Source organism: Ambystoma mexicanum, chromosome 8 (genome assembly GCF_040938575.1).
Source record: "Ambystoma mexicanum isolate Mex_15411 chromosome 8, UKY_AmexF1_1, whole genome shotgun sequence".
NCBI lineage: Eukaryota > Metazoa > Chordata > Amphibia > Caudata > Ambystomatidae > Ambystoma > Ambystoma mexicanum.
Genome location: NC_090929.1, coordinates 187699984 through 187718956, shown reverse-complemented (window position 1 = coordinate 187718956; position 18973 = coordinate 187699984).

Below are 18973 nucleotides of genomic sequence, written 5' to 3'. Positions count from 1 at the left end.
CCTCAGTGGGGAAGGGGGTCCTCCGCCTGTTCCACTGCTGCGTTGGCGGTGCGTGGAAATGAGGTTGCGTACCCTCAGCCTCAGGTCGTCCCACCGCTTGTGGCAGTCCTTCACGCTCCTCACTGCCACGCCCACAGTGGTGCACTTGTGTGCAGCTTCGGCCCACACCTCCTTCCTCCGCTGCTGTGTGGCACGCCGTTGGTCGGCGCTGAACAGCCTCTCAGCATTGTCCACAATGTGCTCCACCAAGACGGTTAGCTCCGCCTCGCTGAAGCGCTGTTTGCGCTGCCTCTGAGCAGGAATCCTGCCAGACATGCTGGTGGTCCCTTTTGGCTTCTCAGAGTTAGGATTGTGCTTGTGCTGGCTCTGGATGGCAATGGATTGTGCTTTTATATGATGGCCGCCTCTCTGTTTCCTGTTTTGGCGATCATGGTATTTCCGGTTCCGTGTCCGTGGCGGCGGAGGCGGAAACGGGTTTTGCGCCACTTGTGGCTGCGTTATTTCCATTTCCGTGGGGTTTTCCGTGACGGCGGTAACAACGTTTACGAGTCCGTGTGGTGCGCGCGACCGACAGCGTGTAATCGGACGGTTTTTCTGCAACCTTGCGGACACGGAAACGTTTTTACCGCCGTCACGGATTTTGCACGGTCCCGGACTGGCAGGTTGTAATGAGGCCCAATGTATGAGTGAAATCTCTTGTGTATATAGTCTTGGTTCTGTTCCAAAAGGCTCTAGAAAACCTATACCGACCTTTTTTATTTCGTCTGCGCTATTCAGAGCCTGACCATAACAAAGAAAACAAGCTTTGGCAATGCCAAAAATGTGGGCTTTTCTAATGCATTTAACAAGCACTGCCATAGTGGTATCAACGCACCATCAATGTTAGCAGCTGCAATATGGCGCGAATACCTGGGCATATACTATCATTGCTTGGCAAATGCTTAATACTTATAAACAAGCCAAAACAGCTGGCTTTGCCAATGCTTGTTTTAGCAGTTCTTCGGTGAAGGACAAACATAATGCTTCTAAAAATTGAGTGGTTGAAGGCAGACCTGCTTCAGAAATTTTATTACACCAGTAACACATTCTGAGCTCCAATTAAGTCATTCAATTTTAGAAGACTATTTTAAAAAACACTGGCAGCCCATTGAGCACAAAGGTTGATGATAAGGTTTAATAAAGCTAGCTCAAAGAGATCCCAGGAGCATGTGTTTTGGGCAGGGAGGGGAAGGAAGTGGGTGGGAATGGCCATAGAGATTAGCATGACCTGGGCCGTAAATGGGTGTACCTCTACTAATGGGGTAACCTCTACTAGCTTTGCGTACCTCCTCATATGCCATTTCTCCCTTCTCTATCTGTACTCTAATGCAATAGTTTCGGCTTATAGGTGGTGCACGCGCCAGTCAATATCCAAGTCTGTTAGAAAGCTACTTCTAAACATATATTAGTTTGCAAATCATATATGTCATTTATAACGTGTCTGTAGACAAGTGTTTGTAGGCGCAACAAGACAAGGGGGGGGAGACAGAGGGAGGATAAGACAAACGATCTTACTAGGCCTTGTGTCATTCTGATCGTGCAAGTGCGACAGTGCAAAGGTGCAGGGGGATAAGGAGAGGGGGAACCGTGCCAGGGGAAGGGGAAGTGCCATCAAGGCAGCAGTGCTCTGAGTGGGTGCAGATAGGGCAGTGCGGCTCTGGGTAAGTGCAAGGAGGAAGGGGGGCTGTAGAGGTTACAGTCACAACCTCTAAGTGTGCAGTGTTTAGAGCTCGTGTTTCCCAGACAACGTAAACACATATTATCCTAGCATCCCCCTTCCATCCAAACGCCATAATGGTGCAGAGCTTGTAGCTGTTAGATATCAGCCAACTGCAATATATTAAGGTAGTATAGAGAAGAAACACACAACCAACAACACACAGACAAGGTTGGAAAAAGATACATGAAGGGGTGACACATTGCACAAATAAGAAAGCTCATGTTGGCTCTTCTGTTTAAAAAATCTAAAATATATACAAAACACGTTATGAAAGTAGAATTCTCTAAGCTGGAATGCATGCCCGACTCATTGCAGAAATCCTACAGCTAAGATTAATAGAAGACGCAAAGTGACAATACACCTTACACGAGTCATCCGATATATTTTGAAAATGAATGCTGAGGGATCAAATCGAAGATTTATGTCCAATATTTGTGTGTAAATGTTTCCCTGTAAACTATTAACAAAGGAAGCATATTTGATATTTGATTTACTTTGCAGAAAACAGGTTATTATTAAACGCACTTAGAGGAAATATAACCTGAATGCGCATTAAGAGCTATCGAACTCTTAAACTCCCAGTGCATAGACTAGCCATCTATCATCCGTGCACTCTGAAAGCATTTGTGTTGCCTGGCAACGAAAAAATCCAATTTCCAGACACATTGGGCCTCATTACAAGTATGCCAGTCTAGAAATAGCGTTGCCGGAAGAGCTGTTCCGGCACCTTTTTCGGGACCGGCATAGTTTAAGTTGCGATGCCGGTAACACTGGCACTGCAAGTGACCCACCGCATCTGGCAAAACCGTTGCTGGAATCTGTGGAGAGACGTAGCAGCAGTGCCTGAGATACCGGAATGGTGTCAGTAAGTGAACATTCCGAGCTTCACAGACACGCAATTACTGGCATGCACATGCCGGTAGCAATGTGAAAACGGTGCCGGAAACACTGACCAGGCGTTAACTAGATTCAGGTATGTAGAAATATGCCACAGGTGCCTAAAATCAGATCAAGTGCTCCCAATGAGAAGTGATACAGCACAAAAGGACCACTCCCACACCCCACACCCCTTGCAACACCACCATGCTAGCAGTAACAGTACTGGAGCTGGAGGCCATGCCTGCAGGCCTACTACTTGAAGAGGCAGGGAGGCAGAGGATGCTGCAGAGGCGCATGAGAAGGAGGGCCATCATGGCCCAGCAAAACCCCAATGTGCAGCCGGTTGCAGCCCGCAGGCAGCCACCAATTCCATGCTTAAGAGCCACACCTTTGAACCTGAGCCAAAGCCAGATCCACACCCTGTACCGGCTAGACGTGAACACCATCACTTAAATAGTGGACCTGATCCATGATGACCTGGTCAGCCTCATAAATATCTGCACAGCCATCCCCCCCTTGCTCAAGGTAGTGTCTGTGCTACACTTTCTAGACACAGGCACATACCAGCACACTGTGGGTGAGCTGCATGGGATATTGCAACCCTGTTTTTCGCGTGTCCTGTTTCAGATCATTGATGTACTCCTGCATCATGTTAGAGACCACAGCCTACCCAGGACTGCTTACCAGTTTAATGACACAAAAATAGCCTTTCATGCCCCTGCAGGCATGCCAAACGTCATCAGCGCTTTGGACTGCACACATATGGAGCTGGTTGCCAGGCATGCTGTGGAGGCAGTGTACCGCAAAAGAAAACGTTATCATTCACTGAACGTGGAGATGGTGTGTGGTGGCCACCACCTCATCACCCATTGCTGCGTCCGATTTCCCGGTTCAACCCATGACTCCATGGTGCTGCACAACTCCATGCTGCTTTAGCACATCACACATCATGGTGGATAGCGTTCCTGGCTGCTGGGTGAGTCTAACTACAAGGGCATGTGCACTGCTGCATTGGGGGGGGGGCAGAAAACACCATAGCTTTCCTGGCTGCTGGGTGAGTCTAACTACAAGGACATGTGCACTGCTGTATGGGGGGGGCAGAAAACACCATACCTTACCTGGCCGCTGGGTGAGTCTAACTACAAGGGCATGTGCACTATTGGAGTGGTGGGGGCGGGGAAGAAAACACCATAGCTTACCTGGCTGCTGGGTGAGTTTAACTACAAGCGCATGTGCACTGTTGTATTATGGGCATGTATAACACCCATCGCCATTGGCTGTGCACAGTGTATGCATCAATCCATTATTTCTCCTACTTCTATGCGCTCATATAATTACAAAAACACCATGAAAGCGTACAGAGGCTGGATAGGGTGGTTAAAGAGGTAGACCATGAATAAGAGCAAGGATCATTGATTGCGACAACAGTACAACAAGTAAAGATACAAAAGGCAAGGGGAGACAAACCTACTTTGTGTTGTGAGTGTATTAAACGTGCAAGTGTCCAGTTGTTACTCAAGGTGAAACACAGTAATAGCAATGCTGAGTGCAATGCCTTGACAGGCATGTCCCAATTTAGGAAAATGATCCAGTGCATGTATAACAACATCAATTCCGTACATCAATAAACAAAAGAACTACATGTACCAGAATGCCCCACACCAAAGTGACACAAAGAAGCACAACCACAGTCAAACAAACCCACAACACCTGATGCACATACAGAGAATACTTATGCTCCCACCCACATAACACCATTTGGCGGCACACCAATTGGTCAGGTCCCCCGCCTGATAGAACTGCACAATCACACATGCATCTATCTCATTTGTTTTCTAGTACATATGTCAGGTTTTGTGGACATATTGGTATTATTGCATTGTAACGCAATAATGACACATACACCAGTTCCATTTGTGTCAGTTGTACTAAAAGGGTCAGAGGTCATGTTGTCTGTGAATGGGCCATGTGAACGCCACTGCACACCATACAACCAAAACGCATTCTCAACATTTGCATTGCTGGTACCCGAAATAGGACATATGCTAGCTAAACTGCATTTTGCATGTGCATGTTTGTCTTCTCAAATGAACACTAAACAGCCTGTGCCAACATGATATGGGCAGAAGTATGACATTGTACACTTTCTGTTGCTCCCGTGCAGGTGATGCTGGTTATCCCCTGATACCATGGTTGATGACCCCAGTGAGGCAACCACACAACATCCACGTTCAGGCATACAACCGTGCCCATGTACATACGCGGTGCACCATCGAACAGACATTTGGCCTGTTAATGGCGAGGTTCCGGTGCCTGAGAAGATTGGGGGGAGCACTAATGTACAGCCCTGAAAAGGTGGGAAAGATAGTGCTTGCCTGTGCCATGTTGCACAACATGTGTATCAGGCGCAACGTCCAACTGCCCCCTGACATGGACATGCACCCACCAGAGGCTGAGAACTACAGTGATGAGGAGCTGGCAATTGCACAGCACTGTGATGGCATGGATTGATGTGTCGCACAAGATGAACCTATACACCACTAATCTAGATGAACTTCTAATCACCTGTCACACATGCGGCACAGACAAGCTAGCGCACTGGGCACTGTGCACTGCACATGAATAAAATCACTCACACTGAAAAATCAATGTCCAGTCATGATCTTTTTGCAACACCAACTATATTTTGTGATAAGAAAATATATACAAATGTGAAATGTCTTAACTCCCAATACTATACAGCCCAACTATCCCTCTCCATTCCCCCTCCCAACAATCCCTCCCCAATGCCCCTCCCCACTCTCCGTCCCCAAATATCCCTCCCCACTGCCCCTCCCAACTACCCCTCCCAACTACCCCTCCCCAACTATCCCTCCCCACTCCCCCTCCCCAACTATTCCTCCCCACTCCCCCTCCCCAACTGTCTCTAGCCAACCCCTGTCAAGTTTTGCAATGTACATTAGTACGAGTCACGGACAGGGCACGTATACGTCCATGGCCTATTTGCGTCCCCTTTTTGGCTCTGGTGTGCTGCTATGTGCCGAGCGAGACAGCCGCATGGAACGCCGCCTTGGGCTGCTCTTCACAGAACTACCCGGTGTAGTGCTTGTTGATGGTGCAGGGGGTAGTGCCATGGACCATCAGTCCAGGAAAGCCTGGAGCAACATGGCCATTGTTTTGTTGATGGACGACATCACACTGTTCCCCTCTATTACCCTCCATGACATCTGGATTTTGGCACATGTGCAGCAACCAAATGCACGTGCATTACGTCTTCCACTGGTCTGCACGCTCTTGCGCATGAGCTGGGCCTCCTGAAGGTGCTGCAGCAGCAGGGATGTGAGTGCATCCTACCATTGCTCCATCCTGGTGAGGCGGCCTTCAATATCCCTCACACTAAGGAAGGGGGGACGTTGGGGGCTAATTGGGCCCATGGGACTGAAGAGCAGGGGCTCCTCAATGCTCTGGTCTGTCTTGTCTCCAGTTTCCAGACCACCCTCGTCCGTTGTGTCATCTCCAAAGCACGCATGTGCACGGTCCTGAAGCAGTGGTGGTGGTGGCGGCACTGCTGTTTCTGGGGCTGCCGGGGTGGGTGCAGCTTGTGGGGCCTGCGGTGGCAGTGCTGGAGGAACCACGGGGCCTACGGTGGCAGTGCGGGAGGAACCACAGTGGCAGTGCTGGAGAAACCACAGGGGCAGTCGGTGGCGGTGCCGGAGGGACCATGGGGGCCTGCAGTGGCAGTGCTGGAGGGATCACAGGTGCCTGAGGTTACTGGACAGATGCAGCTGGGGTTGCAGTTGCACGTCTGCCTGTTGAGTCTGTGGAGTCCTGGGTTGAGGTGGTGGTGGTCCTTCGGCTTCAACGCCTGGTGCTCTTTGATGTGCTGGGCTGGGCATCCTCATTGCCAGATGATGTGCATGAGGGAGTCAGAAAGGCAAGGAATCAGTGATGAGTGTGGATTGATTAGGCAGACATTCATGCTTTTGATTTTTGATGACAGTGCTGTGTCAGGGACATGGCGGGGGACATGGCATGGTGCACACATGCTTGTGTCATGGATACCACGCGTGTGGAAGTGTGATGTACCTACATTTCTGGGTAGGGTTTTAGGGGTGTGGCACACATGTTGTGTGATGTCGTGTTGGGGAGAGTTGTGCCATGGATCGGGTCCCCATGTGCCTGCTACCTATAGCACTTACAGGAATCGGTGGAAATGTGTGCTCATGGGTCGGGCTGGCTGGGACGAGGGAGTCACGTTTCCTTGGTGTATGACGCTGGTCATTTGTGGGTGATGCAGGTGTATGGCACTGAGGTGGCTTTGTGCCTGGGCTGGCATGGCGGAAACACACCAATTTTGCTGTGGCAGGGGGATGTGTGTCTGAGCGGCAGCAGGAGCATGTTATTTTGGCGATACAGCGTGCCTGTGCTATGTTCTATGTGTGATTGGGGTATGAGTGAGGTTTGGGGTGAAGCTGTATGTCGTTGTGTGCAACCAGGTTGCAGGTTGGGGGGTGTAGGTGGGCCAGCAGGGCTGTATTGCTCTTGTGCACAATGCACTTGATGTGTTTTTCAGCTGCAGTGTGTGCAGGGTGGACAGGGAGGTTGATTTGACACTGGGGTTACGTGTACTCACCAGCCTCCTCGGATGTCATGGCTTTGGCCTCCACAGCACCAACACCTTCTATGTACTCTAGGTGCAGCACATTGCTGCACGTCTCCTTCCAGGGCTGCAGGTGGATGAAGGATGCGCTGCCACCACCTGTGGCCATACCCTGTCTGTGCTGGGCCAACAGTAGGTTGCACACCCTCAAGCGCAGGTCATCCCACCTTTTGTGGCAGTCATGCACAGTGCAGAGGGTTGTGCCAACTGCTGTTACTTCTGGGCAACCTCCTCCCATGTGGTCTTCTTTCGGAGCTGAGTCTGCCTGCATTGGTCAGTGGAGAACAGTTGGTCTGCATGTTGGACAATGGTGTCTGCCAACATGTTTAGCTCTGCCTCGCTGAAGCATGGCTTGCGCCTCCGGGTTACACAGACTCTTGATGTCATAGTGTATTATTCAAATCTGTGTTCAGGATTTAGGTATATTTCCTGTGCTCTCAGGATTGCAATGGATTGGGTTTAATGGCCGCAGGTCTATTTCCTGTTATGGCAATCATTGTTTTTCCGGTCATGGTAATTGTGGCACCAGTGTTACCAGTGGACCCGGGAGCATGATGCCGGATTTGGAGTCACCGACACCAGGGGTGCCGGTGTTGGCATTTTTGGGAAGGATTGTTGGAATTACCGGCATGCCAGTGCCACCGTAACCGGAATGCCAACACAGAATCAACCGGTGTTTCCGGCAGTTGGAGTTCATGGACATGGTGGCACCGCATCCCGGTAATTAGAATTTCTTACCAGCAAACTTGTAATGAGGCCCATTGTAAGTAAAGTCCCAGAAATGTTCCTTCAGCGCAGTATATTGCAATGAGTTCTACAATCTTTAATTTGTAGAAATATTTATATGTTTCATATCATTAGATTTTCAGTCAGCGAGATTGACAAGCAAGAGTTGCTATGAGCCAAGAAAAGGATGTAACCCGCCAAGTGCAGTCAGGCAGCTTATACGCCCTGAATTTGCATGAACCCAGCCATCAGCAAAGCTAAGCAATGCAATAGGCCAGGACAGGTATGCGTCAGGAAACCTATGGCATGATTTCCACCAGCTCGGCTCCTGCTCACAAGAGTGACCTGGGAAAAAAGTCCAGGAATCAGATATCACCCCCGCACCCTTTTTCATCCAGTGAGCACCTCCTCCTTCTTTGATCGTCCGAGTGATGTTATGAACTGGTGGTGACTGTTATGACACTCTACCTTACCTTCCCATAACATAGACTGTCATAGACTTACACCAGGCATAATCAGAACGATTTGAGACCACCAACCTGAACCTATCCATGACAGGACCGTAGATGTTGCCTTGCACTATATTCTAACATACCAGTCTAGGTCAACAGGCGCCACACTTAGATGATTTCTGAACACCAGCCTGCATTGCATCCTGATAGAACTGTCAAAGTTAGCATATGCCACACTTAGACGGAATCCGAATGTTAGCACCCGCCCCACCTACATGGAACCTGAATGTTAGCATGTGCCACACTTAGAACTTAGAACATTAGCCCGCGCCGCATCTAGATGAGATTGTGAATGTTAGCATATGCCACACTTAGAAATTAAGAACATTAGCCTGCTCCGCATCTAAACAGAACAGCGAACGCTAACAAGTGCCACACTTGGATTATATCGTAAATGTTAGCAGGCACTACACTTAGGCGGAAGTAGGAAGGCTAGCCACTGACACACTTAGATAGAAGTGTCAATGTTAGTATGTGCCATACTTAGATGGAAATATGAAGATTACCAATACCAACACTCAAAGGAACTGAGAATGCTAGCGTGACCCACACTTATCATCCACAGAATCCAAGTGCTCCAAAACAATGCACTTAGAGCGGCCCTAAGTATCCCCAGAAGTGCACACATTTCAGAAATAAGACGAAAACACAAATGGCTTTCCACCCAAGAAAAAATCAACCTTAAATCTGCGTCCCTTATCCACAAATGCCTAAACAACAAAGCTCCCCGATACCTCTCAGAACGCTTCAACAGGAAAAATCCAACGAGACTCACAAGGACAGCCAGCCCCAACTGCCTCCTAGTGCCCAGATTCAAACTAGCCACCATTGGAGGTTCCAGCTTCCCAGTTAAGGCAGCACAGTTATGGAATTCCCTACCCCTTGCACTCAGATCTGACCAAACCTTCAATAACTTTAGAAAGAACACCATAAAATGGCTTATTGAGAATGCGACATAGCGTATGTCACTTTATACGTAACGTCTTCTTATAATGTTTGTACTAACCTGCTCTTACTGTTTGATCGCCATAGATTTGACTGTTTAGCTACGCCTTATCTGCACTTGCACTTGCCCTACCCTGCAGATTCGAAATGTCCACTATGCCTGTAACCTGTAACGTTAACTAATCTGTAACCTGTAAACGTTAACTAAGCTGTAAACCTCCTTGTTCTCTTGCGCCCTGCTACCCTAGGGTCTGGTGCGCACAATAAATAAATAAACAAATAAATAAACAAACAAACAAAACAAACAAACTTAGATAGAATTGTGCACGTTAGCATGTGCCGCATCTAGATGGGATTGTGAAGGTTGGCGAGGGCCACACTTAGACGGAATTACATAGGTCAGCAAGTGTTACACTTAGACAGAACTGTGAATGTGAGCATGCTAAATGTCATATAACCCACTAACCAATATAAGCTCAAACTCTCTGCATACTTATCTCACTCAAAAACTCACACAACTATCTCTCGCACAACAAGCACTACACCACACTGCAACAACACATAAGCTGCACGAACAGCACACGCGGACTGACACCGAACCAAATCTCGCACCAAAGCTCAGCATCTGGTGTATACCGAGTTGGAGCTGCCAACAGTACACCACTCCTCTCACTATATAACTACCTCTTCACCTTACTAACCCATCCCACCTTCTTGTTTACAGAACCACCAGAGGGCCTGGGGACCAATTCCGTTGGTATCGGTGCGCTATCCAAGTACCTTAACATAGCGTAACATGAGCTGGTGGTGACTGTTATGACGCACGCCATCACCAATGTCAGGTGACATCCCATGTCATGTTTGCAATAAGAGGGGACGTCTGCCTCCACACGGGACAGACGCCCCATGAACCATCAATGGCATAGCTTCATTCTTTACAAGGCCCTTCTGTTGGTGAACTGACGCCATATGACGCATATGGGAGATTCATTGAAATCCCGGGGGCATGGATGTATGCAATTCCAAGACGCCAACATTGTTTAGTTTGTTTTTGGTGTGTTCATTACGCCACGCCAAACAACATTCCGTCCTGATAGGACAACTTTTTGCAGACGCCTTGATGCCATCTGTCGCCTGCAACACAATGTCAAGATCAATGTCTTCTTCGCCTTGTTTATTCTTATTCAGTTCTACTTCATAGAGCACTGGTCCTGCTGGCCTACATTTATTTCTCAGGATTCACATTCGGGAAAAGGTGACCAGCGTTTAAGGTTGAGATAATGGCAAAATTATGGATTCAGCCTGCACAAATCTTTACAGCTGAACGCATTATAGCCTTACATATGCATTTTTCCACATTATAAAATCCTGTGGCATACATTTGATGGGAGTGCACCGTCCTGAAGAAGATGGGCATCAATTGTGAATCAGCTTAGATGCCTTGTACCATCGAAACTACTGTCTGTTTACATGTCGGACCCAGTGTATTCAATAGGTCATGACAGTATAGTAGTTGATTTATGGCACCCCTTCTTTTTTCTGTTGGTCTTAACTTTAGAAGTAACCAACATTACCTTGTCTAGTAAGCTATGGCGGTTCTTATATTGTTAAATGTGGCCGCAGCCTCTGACCACCAGCTTGATGATCCCCTTCAACCGGCATGACGTTCAGACTGCTTGGCTACATTAAGTTAGCGTTGACTGAATTATCAGTCGTGTTTTTAGAAAAGTACTGTGTTTTTCAATTTTCTAATTAAATGGTATTATTTAGATAATGAGCTCGAAACATGATTTAATATGTATATTTTAAACATATAATGAAATACAAATAAAACATTCATGGTTTCTAATTTTTCTGTTTTTGTTTTTGGTATGGTTTGATCTGTGGTTCCGAATTTGGGTGCCCCTCTCCTAGTTCTATAGACGGGTTCCTCCCTAATTTGTTTTTTTTCCGCTGACACACTTTGCGTATAGAACTGACGCCACAGGGCCATAACATCTGGCGATGAGAGGAGGACGGGTACATCCCGTACCATGAGCCTGTGCAGCGGGTCCTTCAGGCGGCCGGTCCCAGGTGCTGTGTCACCATCCCGGGAAATTCCTGCAGTCCGGGGGTGTCGAGGGGGGCTCGGTAAGCAGTGTGAGTGAGGCTGTGATTCCAGACTGTGCCGTGTCACGGTGGTGCCGCGTCAAGCTTGTTTTCACATCCCTGAAACCTCTTGCAGTCCCTGGAGGGGCTTGGTAAGCCGTGGGAGTGCAGCATTTATCAGAAGAGCATGACTCCTCCTCTTGTGAATGCTACGGTGTTCCCACTCCTAGCACGCAGTCCCATGAAGGGACGCTCGCGGTGCAGCAGAGCAGAGGCCTTCCTGGCAGGGTGGAGCACTGTACCACATGTCTAAGCAACAGGCAGAGAAAACGCTTTGAAAGAAGACAATAGCAGCCATCCCTTCACATGTATTGAGGATTCTCCCAATATTGAACTACAGGGAGTAGGTGAGTGCTGGCCCGGCCCCTCAGTTCATCCTCACCTCCTCAGCCACAGGCTAGCGGCCCCTAGTGGAGGGGTGCACCTGCAGCCTGTGGGCATTCGACATCCCGTTCAGGGAGGGGGTGCAGCCATCCTGAACTAAAAGCTCAGGGTGCCGGGTGATCCCAGGAGGGTCCAAAGTTCCAGCCAGCATGGTCGATGCAGGCCTTGACCATGATGGGGTGCTATTGGAGGCCCTAAGATCCCCACTGTCCACAACCCGAGGGGATGGGGAAGGATGAGAAACACACCCCAGTACATCCCCCGAGGGTTTATGGGGGTGCCCAGTGCCTGAATTTAAAGTCACAGGTACTCCAGCCGCCTTGGGGCCCCAGTGGGACATGTGGGTCAAAAGATCAAAAGTTTTTCGATACCACCAAAGAAACTGATGACAGAGCCATGAAGGCCATGCTCCTATTCTATGCGGCAAGTGAGGTCCACCGAATCTTCAAAACATTGCACCCCAAGATAATTTGTACGATGGAGCTAAAGGAGCACTTCAGGCATCAGGCTGCTCAATCGCGACTACGAAAGGTTCTGTTTACAGCAAGCCCATCAAGAGCGCTCCCAGTCCCTGGATGCCTCCTAAGCACGACTCCGGCATCTAGCCATGTCGTGCCGCCTCCATGATGAGACAGATGAAATAAGGGCTCAGATTAGACAACATTGCTCCTCTGCAATGCTATGGAGACAGAATCTGTAGGAGCCAGACATCCTGTTGCATCGAATACCGGAAATGGGCTGCACTCAGAAGCTTTTGGCCTCGAGAGCAGCGCAGTTGGAGGAGGTGTCCAAGACCAGAACTGATTTAGCAAGATGTTCATTGAGAGGCCGAGGGCGGTCATATAGGCAGGCGAAACCTGGCCCTCAGAAACCACCAGAAGAACAGTAGAGACCCTGCGAGGCATGCAGAACACTGTTGCCACATGATCAGGCCTGCCGGCATTGCGCACTATGTGTGTGCACTGTGGCAAGCCCATCCATTTACCCCGAGTGTGCAGGGCTCCTTTGCAGGTCACTCAATCATCTCGGCTCCCCGCCGATGCCGCAGAGACTGAGGCAGCGGCAGGTTATTGCCCTAGAAGAGGATCAGAATTCAGTTTGCTTGGGGCTATCTAGGCTTGAAGATGCTGGGGAAATTGAGGATGCATTCTTTAATCCCTGCTGTTTACTTGGGTGGCTCAGGGCAGCAGAGAAAACTGAGATGCTCAGTGTCTATCCTGGCCATGGACATGTCCATACTAGTGAACAGCGGGGCATCTGTGAGTGTGATGCCAGCAATACAATTTTGCAAGCTACGCCCAACACCGCTCGTACGAGCCCCGAAGATCTGCACCTTCACCAATGGCAGAGTGTCGCCACTTCCCCTGGATGGGGCGTTCAGTGCAAGGGTGCACCATGAGGAGGAAGTAGTAGAGGCAACATTCTATGTGACCCCGGTGGCAAAAGACATGCTGCTAAGCTGCTCTACGGCAGAAGATCTTGTGCTAGTACATTTTGCCTTTCAGGTGTATCAAACCGACATTGACTGTCTGCTAGCGAAGTTTCAGAATCTGTTCGAGGGCATGGGGTGCCTGAAGGGACATGAAGTTCACCTGCACATGGGTGCTTCTGTCCAGCCCATTGCTCTACATTGGAGGAGAATGCAGTTCCAAAGGTGGAGGCCAAGATCTGCAAGTTCGAGAGATCAGGAATCACTGAGTGTGTGGATGGGCCTATGACATGATATGATATGATAGTTTATTTATATAGCGCCTATACACAATGTGTTTCAAAGCTCTTCAAGGCAAGGGAGGGAAGAAGGGAAAATACAATGACATTCTTACAGGCCATGAACAGTAAGGATGTGAAATTAACTATTGTACTCGGCCTGATGACATTTCAGATAGTGCAAGAGCTAAGACATAGATAAGGAAGGGAGGGAGAGAGTGGGAAGGAAATGGAAACAGACAGGCGACTACCGTACTAGGCCCAATGACATTTCTGGTAGAGCCGGAGAAAAACAAAAGGTGAGGGAGAGGGGTGCAGAAAGGGAGGGGAGGAACAAAACAAGCGACTATGATACTAGGCCTGACGACATTTCAGACAGTGCTGGAGGCGTCCTGGGGAGGAAAAAACAGTGATGGGAGGGTGGATGAAACAGACGAGGTTGCTATCATATTAGGTCCAGGGACAATTCTGATAGAGTAAGTGCATAGAAGAAAGTAAGGGGAGGAGATAGGAAAAGGGAGAAGGGTAAGGACGAGAGAACAGAGAGTAAGCAGTCAAAAAGAGTGGAGAAGCAAGAGTGGGGAGCGAATACAATTGCAGAAGTCAGTAGTAACACATAATGTATGCCCTGGGTGTCACCCATAGTGGTGGCCAGCAAACCCAAATGCCGGATGAAGTACAAATCTGTGTAGACATGAGGCTGCCCAACAGGGCCATCAATTCGGAACGTCACCCAACGCCTAACATAGACGACATGCTGGCCGATCTGCAGGGAGCCAAGTTGTTCTCCACTCTGGATCTCAAGGCAGGGTATCATTAGATTCTCCTGCATTTCGGGTCCCGAGCAATAACCACATTCTCCTAAAATGTCCGACACTTCTGTTATAAATGCCAGAGCTTTGGTGTGTCCTCAGCGGCTGAGGTGTTCCAGCACACCATCCGAGGTGTGCTGGTCAATCTCCCAGGCGTACTCAATGTGAGCGATGATGTGCAACCACACAACATCCACGTTCAGGCATACAACCGTGCCCATGTACATACGCGGTGCACCATCGAACAGACATTTGGCCTGTTAATGGCGAGGTTCCGGTGCCTGAGAAGATTGGGGGGAGCACTAATGTACAACCCTGAAAAGGTGGGAAAGATAGTGCTTGCCTGTGCCATGTTGCACAACATGTGTATCAGGCGCAACGTCCAACTGCCCCCTGACATGGACATGCACCCACCAGAGGCTGAGAAGTGATGAGGAGCTGGCAATTGCACAGCACTGTGATGGCATGGATGGATGTGTCGCACAAGATGAACCTATACACCACTAATCTAGATGAACTTCTAATCACCTGTCACACATGCGGCACAGACAAGCTAGCGCACTGGGCACTGTGCACTTCACATGAATAAAATCACTCACACTGAAAAATCAATGTCCAGTCATGATCTTTTTGCAACACCAACTATATTTTATGATAAGAAAATATATACAAATGTGAAATGTCTTAACTCCCAATACTATACAGCCCAACTACCCCTCTCCATTCCCCCTCCCAACAATCCCTCCCCAATGCCCCTCCCCACTCTCAGTCCCCAAATATCCTTCCCCACTGCCCCTCCCAACTACCCCTCCCCAACTATCCCTCCCCACTCCCCCTCCCCAACTATTCCTCCCCACTCCCCCTCTCCAACTGTCTCTAGCCAACCCCTGTCAAGTTTTCCAATGTACATTAGTACAAGTCACAGACAGGGCACGTATACGTCGATGGCCTATTTGCGTCCCCTTTTTGGCTTTGGTGTGCTGCTGTGTGCCGAGCGAGACAGCCGCATGGAACGCCGCCTTGGGCTGCTCTTCACAGAACTACCCGGTGTAGTGCTTGTTGATGGTGCAGGGGGTAGTGCCATGGACCATCAGTCCAGGAAAGCCTGGAGCAACATGGCCATTGTTTTGTTGATGGACAACATCACACTGTTCCCCTCTATTACCCTCCATGACATCTGGATTATGGTACATGTGCAGCAACCAAATGCACGTGCATTACGTCTTCCACTGGTCTGCACGCTCTTGCGCATGAGCTGGGCCTCCTGAAGGTGCTGCAGCAGCAGGGATGTGAGTGCATCCTACCATTGCTCCATCCTGGTGAGGCGGCCTTCAATATCCCTGACACTGAGGAAGGGGGGAAGTTGGGGGCTAATTGGGCCCATGGGACTGAAGAGCAGGGGCTCCTCAATGCTCTGGTCTGTCTTGTCTCCAGTTTCCAGACCACCCTCGTCCGTTGTGTCGTCTCCAAAGCATGCATGTGCACGGCCCTGAAGCAGTGGTGGTGGTGGCGGCACTGCTGTTTCTGGGGCTGTCGGGGTGGGTGCAGCTTGTGGGGCCTGCGGTGGCAGTGCTGGAGGAACCACGGGCCTACGGTGGCAGTGCGGGAGGAACCACAGTGGCAGTGCTGGAGAAACCCCGGGGGCAGTCGGTGGCGGTGCCGGAGGGACCATGAAGGCCTGCAGTGGCAGTGCTGGAGGGATCACAGGTGCCTGAGGTTGCTGGACAGATGTAGCTGGGGTTGCAGTTGCACGTCTGCCTGTTGAGTCTGTGGAGTCCTGGGTTGAGGTAGTGGTGGTCCTTCGGCTTCAACGCCTGGTGCTCCTTGATGTGCTGGGGTGGGCATCCTCATTGCCACATGATGTGCATGAGGGAGTCAGAAAGGCAAGGAATCAGTGATGAGTGTGGATTGATTAGGCAGACATTCATGCTTTTGATTTTTGATGACAGTGCTGTGTCAGGGACATGGCGGGGGACATGGCATGGTGCACACATGCTTGTGTCATGGATACCACGTGTGTGGAAGTGTGATGTACCTACATTTCTGGGTAGGGTTTTAGGGGTGTGGCACACATGTTATGTGATGTCGTGTAGGGGAGAGTTGTGCCATGGATCGGGTCCCCATATGCCTGCTACCTATAGCACTTACAGGAATCGGTGGAAATGTGTGCTCATGAGTCGGGCTGGCTGGGACGAGGGAGTCACGTTTCCTTGGTGTATGACGCTGGTCATTTGTGGGTGATGCAGGTGTATGGCACTGAGGTGGCTTTGCGCCTGGGCTAGCATGGCGGAAACACAACAATTTTGCTGTGGCAGGGGGATGTGTGTCTGAGTGGCAGCAAGAGCATGTTATTTTGGCGATACAGCGTGCCTGTGCTATGTTCTATGTGTGATTGGGGTATGAGTGAGGTTTGGGGTGAAGGTGTATGTCGTTGTGTGCAACCAGGTTGCAGGTTGGGGGTGTAGGTGGGCCAGCAGGGCTGTATTGCTCTTGTGCACAATGCACTTGATGTGTTTTTCAGCTGCAGTGTGTGCAGGGTGGACAGGGAGGTTGATTTGACACTGGGGTTACGTGTACTCACCAGCCTCCTCGGATGTCATGGCTTTGGCCTCCACAGCACCAACACCTTCTATGGACTCTAGGTGCAGCACATTGCTGCACGTCTCCTTCCAGGGCTGCAGGTGGATGAAGGATGCGCTGCCACCACCTGTGGCCATACCCTGTCTGTGCTGGGCCGACAGTAGGTTGCACACCCTCAAGCGCAGGTCATCCCACCTTTTGTGGCAGTCACGCCAAGTGCAGAGGGTTGTGCCAACTGCTGTTACTTTCTGGGCAACCTCCTCCCATGTGGTCTTCTTTCGGAGCTGAGCCTGCCTGCATTGGTCAGTGGAGAACAGTTGGTCTGCATGTTGGACAATGGTGTCTGCCAACATGTTTAGCTCTGCCTCGCTGAAGCATGGCTTGCGCCTCCGGGTTACACAGACTCTTGATGCCATAATGTATTATTCAAATCTGTGTTCAGGATTTAGGTATATTTCCTGTGCTCTCAGGATTACAATGGATTGGGTTTAATGGCCGCAAGTCGATTTCCTGTTACGGCAATCATTGTATTTCTGGTCATGGTAATTGTGGCACCAGTGTTACCAGTGCACCCGGGAGCATGATGCCGGATTTGGAGTCACCGGCACTAAGGGTGCCGGTGTTGGCATTTTTGGAAAGGATTGTTGGAATTACCGGCATGCCAGTGCCACCGTAACCGGAATGCCAACACAGAATCAACCGGTGTTTCCGGCAGTTGGAGTTCATGGACATGGTGGCACCGCATCCCGGTAATTAGAATTTGTTACCAGCAAACTTGTAATGAGGCCCATTGTAAGTAAAGTCCCAGAAATGTTCTGTAAGAGGATTCGATTCAATACTACAGCTAAGTCAACGCCTAGTCTATAATACTGAATGAAAACCCTTATTGATATATCTTTATGTCCAGTTCATGCGTTCTGGATGACTACCCCTATATAACACCCCTCTCTTGGAATCCCCCTGACCCCACTGAGCCAAGAAGTAGTTCTGTTTTGCAAGTTTAAAAGGTTTATTTGATAAATTAAAATATATATATATATCACACTTTATAATAAATTAATAATTGAATAGCACACTTAATCTGATATGATAAAGATTAACAATGGAGAATCTGGCACTAACACGCTTCTCTATAATCAATAAGGAGTTGACATGAAATGGATAAGGTAGCACACTGGTAAATAGGTACAGAAGTATAATGTGGTAGAGAATGCTTTATTGGTTTCAAATGGATGCAATATTGAATAAATTAAATGCAGTATAGAAAATACTCAATATGATTTTAACAACACAATGTAATCACTTTTCTCTGGCAATCCCCTCCCCCCTTGATGCAATGCAAGGAAATGGAAGGAAGCACACAGTTCTCAGAAATGCAATCAACTGTAATTCCGTTCACCCCAGCAAGCTTACACTACAGAAGTTTGAAAACACAGGCCCAAATTGCTTTGATATGTGCTGGCAATGAATTGAAAAATATGCTAAAATACTTTTAATTCCCTTTCAGAGGTTCAGGGTGAGTGGTATCTAGTTAATATTAGTCCAGGCTCACACTAGCAATGATGCAGGGATAGTTAGCAGGTTAAACGAATTTCTGGCAAATGGAAGGCAAGCAGCAGCAGTTTTTACATGTGAAGAAATTTGCAAATCGCGGTAAAATTCGCGGATGCGCCGAGCGCTATTACAGAGGAACCACAAGGACTATCTCTATCGTTTTGGGGTCCTAGGAAAGCCTGGGATCTCAGCTTCACAATGAAAGTTACTGCAAGTCTCTAGCACAAACGGTTGCGGAGATATGAACGATTGAATAAAGGTCGTTTTTCAGATTTGAAATTTTAAACGCACACTTTTTCAGCTTTAA